Consider the following 10,957-nt stretch of genomic DNA (forward strand, 5'->3'; position numbering starts at 1 on the left):
AATCAATTTAAGTGAAAAACTCATTTTCGGTTTATGAGTACACAATGGCCAAGAATTTCATTATCAACTTAATTAGATGAAATATAGATCATAATCTCTTACTATCTAAAAGCAACAAATCATCTATTGATCATTCATAACCTTTATATGATTCTCAATATATCCGATCGATGTCATATTAGCGTTCCTTGGCAGAACAATATTCAACATCACCAAAGTATGACTATCATAATATAAGGCACTATAATGATTTTTCCATATCAGAATATGCATTGGTCTTTTGAAAGTTTTTTGAATTAACTTTGGGGAAAATTGAGTTCTAGATATATTAGCCCATATGAGATTATTGAAAGCATTTGTTTAGTTGGTTATCGATTGGCCTTACCAACGGAATTGTTCAGACTTCACGATGTGTTTCATGTTCCCATGCTTCGTAAATATATTCAGATCTGTCTCATGTTTTGGGATTAAAACCAGTGGAGTTAAAGGAAAATCTTACCTATGAAAAAAAATCAGTTCAAATATTGGACAAAAAGGAACAGGTCTTGTGTAGTAAGACCATTCCTTTAGTTAAAGTCTTACAAATGAATCATGCTATAGAAGAAGCAACGTGGAAAAGTGAAGAGCAGATACGTTCTCAGTATTCACGACTTTTTCATAATTGATCAATTGAGTTTTGAGGATGAAATTATTTTAAGTGGGTAAGTTTTGTTATACCTTAATTCAAAGGGAAAAAAGTTAGTCAAACATATATTAAAAAAAAAAAAGAAACCAAACAAAAAATAAAATAAAATAATCATAAATGCGTTGGATTGATTTGGTTTATATCAATACAATTATATCCAAATCCATTCATACACAAAGCACACACAACACACTGAGAAAGAAAACGAGGCAGGAAAGAAAGAAGAAGAAGAAGAAGAAAAGGAAAAAATATAAAAGTTCCCAACGTGAATAGAAAATAAGTGCTTTCTACTATTAAGTTTGAATTCTTGAATTTCAAAGGTAAGTAAAAAGATACTTATTGAACAATTATGTTTAATTTTAGAGTTGTTAGATTATTAGTTTCAATTCGATTTTATTGAAAGGGAACTACTAAATTAAGTATATTGAGCTAGGAAATTAAGTTAAAGAGAAGAAAAAATAGCTTAAGTGATTAAAGGTATTGAGAAAATTGCTTAAGTATAAAAAGATTAGGATTTAGTATCGCCTATTTAATTATTGACATTACTTAAAATAATTAATTGTTAACCTAAAAATTGTATCATATTTCAAGCGACAATATGGAGATCGGGACAACCTATCAATCGAATTGATTTTGACGACATTTTCTGTGAGTCGAAAAACTTATATATTTTCAAATATTGATAAATTAATTATACTATTACATTATGTGCAATTATGTGAATTTCTTGTGCAATTACATGATTATTATGAAAAGTTCTTTCACTATGATATCTGTGAAATCATAAAAGTTGTACATGGATTACGTATGAATTGGAATGTAACATGTGATATTGAGATCAACCAAAAAGTACCCATGCATGATTATATATTTTTTCTAGTTCACAGAGGAGCTTTGGCCCCTTTCTTTTTAATCCTACATGGAGGGTCTTGACTGTGTAGATATGGTTCACAGAGTGGGTTTTGACCGTGTCCTAGAATTGATTATTAGATGTTTTGAGACTCGCTTTCATCAATGAAGGGGACCTAAGACAATGGCGAAAGTTTTTAGCCAGAGGGGCAGATTACAAATTTCAGTCAAATGGTACATTTTTGTTGGATTACATGTGGCATGATGAGATAGTATTATAAATTTGAGTTGATGATTATATTATGACAATGAGATTATATATTTCAGAATTATGAGGATGTCTCACATGTGGATTGTTATTATTATATACTGTTATATTGTAAACTGTTAAATGATGTAAACTTGATTTTCGATAAAAAACGTATAAATGAAAAGATATATTTATTTTCGAACTTCTCCACTCACTGAGTTATCAACTCATATATTTTTCACGATTTTTCTTATCAGGTAGCAGTTGAGTTTCTAGTCATCTTTTGGAGTTGAGCCTTTAATTTTGGAGTTAGAACCATACGACAGAGTTTGCTAGTATGATTCACTTCATGTAGCATGTAATCAATATGTTGGGGCAAGTAGATAACTATGGGGGTCACTATGATGTTTGCGTCCATAGGTACATTTCATGTTATTTTCGTAGTAAAAGTTGTGAATTCGGCTTATCTCTAATTGTGTTGTGTTATTGTTGGAATTTGCACATAGTGAATTACAGGTCGTTGATCCTATTTACCGAGGAGATAATGTTGAAATGCTGTTAAAAATAATTTTGAAAAATATGCATATTGTAGTAGCCTTGATGGTGTATCTGACTTTGGGTTGGTATCTATCATCGGCGCTCGTCACGTTTTGAGTCCACTAGCGTTACTTGAAGCGAGGCGTCTCGTAGACTTATCCTAAACAATGTTTGGCATACAAATATTAGTAAAACATAAAGACTTGAAAACGAAAATTCAAATTTCTACATCGACTTTTGTGGAATTGAAATATGATCCATGACTTGAAGTTACATGGAAGATACCTTGCACCAAGATTGAAAGATCAAACACGAAGACTCTTGAAAAAGACAATTCTTGCTCACTGTATACAAAGACTTGTATTTGACAGTAATTATTTTAAATTTGTTTCTTCTCCAATCTTGAAGGGAACCAGAGTATATTTCTATGTGTTTTAGATAGTACTCGACGGTCCAAAGAGAATTATTAGTTCAAAAAGTTTGAGAAATGAACACAAATGGTCATCAATAAGTGATCATTTTAACAATAAATGTATCTGAAAAATATTTGGTCGAATGTGGTGAGTTTAATCACATATTTAGTTAGTAAATTTTAACTGTTTGGACATATTGAAATCAAACTTTAGTCTATTTTTTTGGTACGAGAACTTTAAACATAAGACCGCATATCGTTCCATACACAATATGTAGATACTTTTGGCACAAGGTGGACTTGTTTAGTATTTTTTTGTCTAAAATGAAAACGACAATAAATTAAAAGCTTTAATTTTTAATAAATTTCTGATTGGTTATATGAAATGCTTATTATCATTCCTTTGGTATCTTCGGCTTTGTTTGTCTACCTTTTTTCCACATTCTACCACCTTATTTTTTATATAGTACTTATGTTTAATCACATTCTTCATTAAAATAATATTACACATAAATTAGAAACTTTTCCTTTTTTCTTTAAATCACACATTTCAACATCAATCACTATTCCATAATACATTTCTCACAAATCTCCGAATCTATTGTTTTGAGTGCTATTTATTTTCCATCGGTATCTACGGGATGATCACAAGTAGAAATATGGTTAGAGCCCTTATGTATCTTGAACTTGTATTAAATTCATTTTCTGAATTTTACCTTTTAATGCCAAAAATCCTAATTACTTTTGTAATGACAAATGGAATGATATTAACTCATTTTTATTCTTTATCTATGTCACGCAGGTCCGAATTCTATTGTAACACAAGATTCCTTTTTTTTGTGAAATTGAAAGTTGTAAGCTGTGTTTGTGGGAGGATTGTTGTCTATCATCGACCTCTATGGTAGAATTAGTCGGGGGCCTGAGAGGCGATGATTTACCTTGTGGCGGATGTTAGCGGTTCGCGTCCGCTTATCTTCAACTCATGAACTTAGCCGATACAAAACTATATGATAGCATACAATTTTTTCGATTCAATGGTTCAATATATGATTTCAAGGACGTTGACATGATCTACTCCATTTAGCAGCACCTTAGGATGTCATAGCCTCAGAAACCGCTAATGAAAAAGAGATGGGATAATATTTGGGAAGTCAAATAGGCCTTTTGGGGATAGATGGAGAGCTAAATTAATTGAGCCGCCTCTGACAAGCAAACAAGAGAATTCAACTTTACAGGTGGAAAAAATCCTACCCAACAATAGAAAAGTTGATATGCCTTCTTTCTACTTAAATCATTCACAATCAAGACAAACAGTGACCTTGGAATTATTTTTCCTAGATTCATGTATGTACACTTTGTTCAAACAAACAAAGCTTAAGCATTGACTGCAATGAGTCATAGCGACTTAGCGAGTACGCTGATCACTTCAAATAGCACATATTTCCTTCCCCAATGAAACAAAGAAGCCATATCCCAATAAAAGTGGAGAATCTATTTTCCATGGCTGTTTTTCCATGTTTTCTCATTATTTCCGCATTAATGGCAGCATCAGCCCAGCAACAAAGATATTCCAATATTTCCCTTGGATCTTCTTTAACCCCCAGTACAAATTCATCATGGCTGTCACCTTCTGGACTCTATGCTTTTGGATTCTACAACGTAACAAATGGCTATGCTGTTGGAATTTTTCTTGCTGGGATTCCAGAAAAAACTGTAGTGTGGACAGCCAACAGGGATGATCCCGTCTCTCCCAGCGACGTGGTTTTAGTATTAACCAATGATGGAAGGCTCATTTTGCGGCAGGAAGGTAGAGATGACAAAAATATTGTGAATCCTCTGCCTGTTGCTTCAGCTTCAATGCTAGGCAATGGAAATTTTGTGCTGTACGATTCGGCTCAGAATATCACATGGCAGAGTTTTGATAACCCGACGGACACTCTTTTGCCCGGGCAACGTCTATCGGCTGGAGAAGAGATCGTCTCCAGTGCTTCGAAATCGAACCCTGCCAAAGGGATTTTCAGTCTCAGGATGCAAGCTGATGGGAACCTGGTGCAATACCCTGCGGAACCTAACGTCACGTCGTCTGATGCTTACTATTCAACACAAACCTTTGGACAGGGAAGTAATGTATCATTGAATCTTGATAATAATGGCCATCTTTATTTGTTCGATGGAATCTCCATTATATTCAATTTATCAACGCGACAATATCGAACAAGAACTATCTACCTCATCCTCATGAGAATTGATGTGGATGGTATTTTTCGTGTATATAATCACTCGTTGGATCGTCAAGGCAACTGGGCTATAGAATGGTTCTCCAATGAAGATAAATGTGTCCCAAAGGGTGCATGCCCGGTAAATAGTCTCTGTAGTATGGCGGATGGGCATACAGGGTGTGAATGTCTTCCAGGATTTTTACCTGTTATTCCAGGCAATCTGAGCTTAGGATGTGAAAGGAATTTTTCCATGGAAAGTTGTAAAGACAAGGATCAAAATGTCAGTTATAGAATGAGATCCCTGGATAACACAGTGTGGGAAGACACTGATTATGATATTATAGAAGATATGATGACTAAAGAAGATTGTGAAAATGCTTGTTTGGGCGACTGCAATTGTGATGCCGCTTTCTTTAAAGATGGAATCTGCAGAAAGCAAAAGCTTCCATTGAGATACGGAAGAAGATTGCAGGGTGATTCAAACGTTGCTCTTATCAAGGTGGGCACACGTTCATTTTTCACACAGGGAGTTCCAAATAATTCAGTTAATGAAGTCGTGAAAAAACGTCGTCTAGACAACTTCTTAATCATCAGAATTTCGCTTGTTGCTTTGGCTGCATTGATCTTGGCAATTTCTTGGTTTATGTCCACCGAAATCATGTTGGGACCAATATGATTTCCAACAACAGAAATGTTGAAATGATTGATGACGTTGGTTTGCGAGCATTTACTTATGCAGAACTTGTGCAAGCCACAAATGAATTCAAAGAAGAGCTCGGTAGAGGAGCATCTGGCACAGTTTACAAAGGGATTCTATCAAACAACGAAATTATTGCGGCCGTGAAGAGGCTCGAGAAAGAATTGGCAAGAATGAGAGAGTTTCAAACTGAGATGAAGGTGATAGGGAAAACATATCATCGTATTCTTGTCCGTCTTCTTGGTTACTGCTTCGAAGGATCCGAGTGGCTTCTGGTATATGAATACATGAGCAATGGATCACTTGCAGATATACTTTTCAATCCCGAAAGTCGGCCATGCTGGGAAGAAAGAATTAGAATCTCTCTTGATATTGCCAGAGGCATCCTCTACTTGCACGAGGAGTGTGAGACACGGATCATTCATTGTGATATTAAACCTCAAAACATTCTCATGGATGAGCACAGATGTGCAAAGATTTCCGACTTTGGATTGGCAAAACTCTTAATGCTAGATCAAACATACACCAATACAGGGATCAGAGGAACAAGGGGTTATGTTGCCCCAGAGTGGCACATGAATTTACCTGTAACAGTCAAAGCAGATGTTTATAGCTTTGGAATTGTGCTGCTAGAAATCATATGTTGTCGAAGAAGTGTTGATCGAAGACTCTCTGAGAATGAAGCTATTCTTCAAGAATGGGTTTACAACTGTTATGCTGCCGGAGAGCTGAATAAACTGGTGGGATATGAGGACGTTGACACAAGAACATTGGACAGGATGATTAAAATTGGTATCTGGTGCGTCCAAGACGAGCCATCTATGCGTCCGTCGATGAAGAATGTTCTATTGATGCTGGATGGGACTTTAGACATTCCAGTACCTCCATGTCCTAATTCTTTCTGAAGTTCCATTTAGAATTATTTTTTCCCACATTCTGCATTCTGTTTTATCTTTTTTGTTGGTTTTGTGAATGTAATTTTAGTGTGAGAACAATTAATCAGTCAGGTTACAGATTGATTCGTCATCATTACTTGAATTTTCTTGGATGTTAAAGTTAAGTTGAAGATTTTATTTCGGGTATTCTGTTGATTTTAAAAGCAACATAAAAATTCCTGATTTTACTTGTTCTTTAAAACTGAAATTTTAGGCCTTCATCAGTGCAACCTTATTGAACCTATGGAAACTTCCCTTCTTTTTACTCCCATATCTTGTTTACGTTGATGATTGACCAACCAAGTTTTGATATTTACCTCCAGGAATCAGCCTGCCTTTCAATGGTTTATTTTCATTTAAATTCAACTAAACATTGAAGTCTTGAAATGAAATTTGAAAAAGGTTATTTGTACACGACTTTTTTACCACCTGTTGACAAAACAGTTTTTTCTAAAAAAAAACAAAAAAACAAAAAAACAAAAAAACTGTCCAATGTGTGGTATTCTATCAAAAAAGCTGTCAAATACAGTGTACATTAAGCATGATTGTTTGAAAAATACTTCATGACGGAAAAATGAAAGTTACAAAATTTTGAAACTTGTCAAAATGTCTCCACATTTAGCCCCTATTCGGTAGAAATTAAAATTTAGATTTTAATTTAAATTAAAGTTAATAATTAATTTTAATCACGTATTTAATTGGTCCATAACTTTTCAACTACTAGTTTCATCAACTTTTATCAAAATTTATTAAAAATCTAATTTTAATTTCCATCAAACAAGAGCTTAATTGAAGGTATGACATTTGGGATATTTATGGAAATATCTTTTTATATTATTTCCTTGATCATTTGCACCAAATTATTTGTTTTATTGCACTCGTCGTGATCTTGACCTGGTCAGCTAGGATCATTCTCTTTCTTTTTAACCTGGTCAAGATTTACCCTCTCTCAATAAGCGTCCGTCACTAATTTTAATGTAACAAAAAATTATTCAAATAAGATATGAAAATGAAAAGCGAACACTTGAACATCATCTTCTCCACTTAACATCCATTGAGGAAATATATTATAAGGGAATGAAAGAGGCCGGTCGATTAAGTAAAAGTCTTTGTTTAACTAACTATTAATACCCACACAAAAGTTGTTGTAATTAAACGCCGGTCCTCTAATGCTCATAAGAATTGACTTAATGATAGTAATGGCTTCTCCATGCATGTCAATGTTTATAAAATAAATATACAATGAAAAATATCTTTAGGATTGATGGCCCACATTTTGTTTGATTAATCGTACAAAAAACTGATGATAGGAAAGATCAATATTTTACTTGTAATTAAGTCTCTATTTGGTGTAGTTTAAAAACTAAATATTTAAGTTAAAGTCAAATATTAATTTTAATTACACGTTTCATGTCATCAACTTTTTTCAATTTTTTAATCTTGCATTTCGTTACTTAAATATCTACTAAAATCTAATTACTATGTGAAATACAGGCAAAATTAATATAAAATCTAAATCAATTTTTTCTCTTGGGGTGCTTTCTCTTTTTCTTATAATGAAACTAATTGAGTTTTTGCTACCATATGATCTCTGTCAAGTTGATCCAACTTCAGTCAGTACTAGGTCCGTTTGATTGTGAAGATGAAAAGAAAATGAAATCCAGGAAATTGAATTGCCTAGAAATTATTTTATTGGGAATTGTAAATTATTATGTTTGATTGGTATAATTTTTTACTTGAAAAATGTTGAAATAATAGTAATTTTTGGTGTTTGTTTAGCTTTGTTTTACATGAAAATTGTCAATTAAAGTGATATAATTTTCTGGTATTGGAGATGAAATTTGCTTCCATTGCCAAAACAAAAAATCCCAAGAAAATCAACTATCTTTTGGTATTTGTTTGACTTTGTTTTACATGAAAATTGTCAATTAAAGGGAAATATTTTTTTACAATAATTCTTAGAATTTGTTTCCATTGCCAACAAAAAAATAAAAATAAAACGTTAAAGTGACTGGGATTGGAATATTGGTGAGAATTCCAATTTAAGGAAAATATAGAAAATGGCTTATGTGGCAAGAAACTTGGAAATGAAATTCTAGGGAAAAAAAATGCTATCAAATAATGCAAAAGTGGAAGTTGAAATTGATTTTCCATTTTCTAGGGAAAATTTTCACCTATCAAACATATCCGGCCCGTTTGATTGCAAAGATGAAATTTGGGTGGAAAGAAAAAAATTTTAGGGAATTAAATTGTCTAGAAATTATTTTCCTGAAAATTGTAAATTATTGTGTTTGATTGGTATAATTTTCCATGTGGAAAATGTTGAATTAAAAGTATTTTTTGATGTTTGTTTGGCTTTGTTTTACACAAAAATTGTCAATGAAAGGGATAAAATCTACTAATATTGGGGATAGAATTTGTTTCCATTGCCAAAAAAAAAAATCAAGAAAATCATCTATTTTTTGGTGTTCGTTTAGCTTTGTTTTACATGAAAATTGTCAATTAAAGGAAATTATTTTTTTTACAATAATTCTTAAAATTTGTTTCCATTATCACCAAAAAAAAAAAACACCTAGAATTCACTTTCCATGGAAATTCTTTGCAATCAAACACTCACAATTGGCCAAGACGCAAATTAATTTCCATTTTCCATGGAAAGTGATGCCTATCAAACAGATCAGTTACTTTCGAATTGGTAAAATAACAATGACTCACCAAATTTTGACTATTTATCAGTCGTCTTATAATTGATAGAAATCATTAACTAGACCTAAACTAATTTTAAACGACATTAAACATTTTAAAAAAAATAGGTATACACACCGACTTCTGAAGGAAAAAAAGAGATAAAAAAAGAAAAAAAGAAAAAGAGTCAAGTTTTTCATGATACACCACCTTTTGTGGAATTGAATTGTCCATTCTACATGACACGATCCATGACTGGAAGTTATATGGAAGATACCTTACAACATGACTGAAACTCAATCCAAATTTAAAAATAAATTAAAAAGAAAAAGAACCGAGATGGAAATATGTGCCCAAGTTTAGAAATTCTAAACTTATAAATACTAACATTAATTTTCATTTAAAAAATAAATGGAGCAAAATAAAATTGAATAATGACGAGTGTGTTTTACTCACATTTATTCCATTGTAAACTTGATCGTGAGCTAGATTTTACGAGTATTGAATGTTTATAATATGTTTATTAGTTTTGTTTTGTAGAAATGTTGAGATGGTGAAAGACACGAAACAATTCATTAAATAAAGCTATTGGAGTGGACTGAGAAGAAATAATGGAAGAAAAAGAGTTAAAGCATAAGGAGAACGGACGAGGGCTGCCACAACGCCACCATGTGGACAAAGTTGTGGCGCCGTGACGCCACACAATGGCACCGAGGCCTCAAAGAAAGCCAAGAGGGAAATAGAGAGGTGGCGTATCCCAAGTGCCACGGTGCCGTCGATGATTGCATCTAGAGCGTGTTTTTGGTCCATTTGAAAGTCCAAAACGCTACTTGCGACACAAACAAGGAGGCAACTATAAATACAAGTTACCACATTTTTTAAGGAATTTCACACTTTGAGAAGAGGAGAATACAACTAGAGAATCAAAGAAGCAATTCAATGCAGGAAAACATCAAGAAATTCATTGTTTGAAGCATTGATTGGAAGAGGAAAAAGATTCGGTTCAAAATGGACTTCTTTTTCTACATCTTCACTAAAAATCTGGTGATGTATTCATTAATGATCTATTATTTTTCCTCTTTCATTATGAGCTGTTAAAATTCTTGTTAGGGTGAACAATGTAACCTATTTGGGACCATTTATTTCTTTTATTCAAAATTCTTGTTCTTTTATCTGTATGTGTTGATTTCTCTATGAATTTAATGTATTGAATTATTTGATCATTAATTTGATGATTTTGTGAATCTTTTACGAATCAGTAAATTGGTATAATGTGTAGAGATACGTATACTGATTATTGTGATCATAAATGAATTCTTAGAACCAAGATTTCGTTTAACTAAGGTTAATTTGTATAGGAATATGAAATTGAATTAGCTAAATAGACTCAATGGGAACTCAAGAGAAATAAATTGAATATAATAGGATAATTCAATTGAACACTACATTAAATTGTGAATCTTGATTTAAGACTTAAATGTGATTAATAGGTGAAATTGTTTTGTCCTAATATTTGTTCATTATTTAATTTTAAAAATCAATCATTGTATGCATCTACATAGTCTTCCTATTTAGATTAAAAATCAAAACATACAAATCTTTGTTTGCTTTGTCGAATTGTAGTTAGAAATAAAATAGATTAAGTGCTAAAGTATAGCTCTCGTGGAAAAAATAATCCGGATTCAAAG

The 10,957-nt window shown here is 32.6% G+C and overlaps 1 pseudogene; it reads left to right on the forward strand.

Moving 5' to 3' along the window:
• The first annotated feature begins 4,075 nt into the window (after positions 1-4,075).
• Positions 4,076-6,668, forward strand: LOC111408658 (annotated as a pseudogene).
• Positions 6,669-10,957: the final 4,289 nt, after the last annotated feature.

The sequence above is a fragment of the Olea europaea genome, chromosome 14 (assembly GCF_002742605.1).
Source record: "Olea europaea var. sylvestris chromosome 14, O_europaea_v1, whole genome shotgun sequence".
Lineage (NCBI taxonomy): Eukaryota > Viridiplantae > Streptophyta > Magnoliopsida > Lamiales > Oleaceae > Olea > Olea europaea.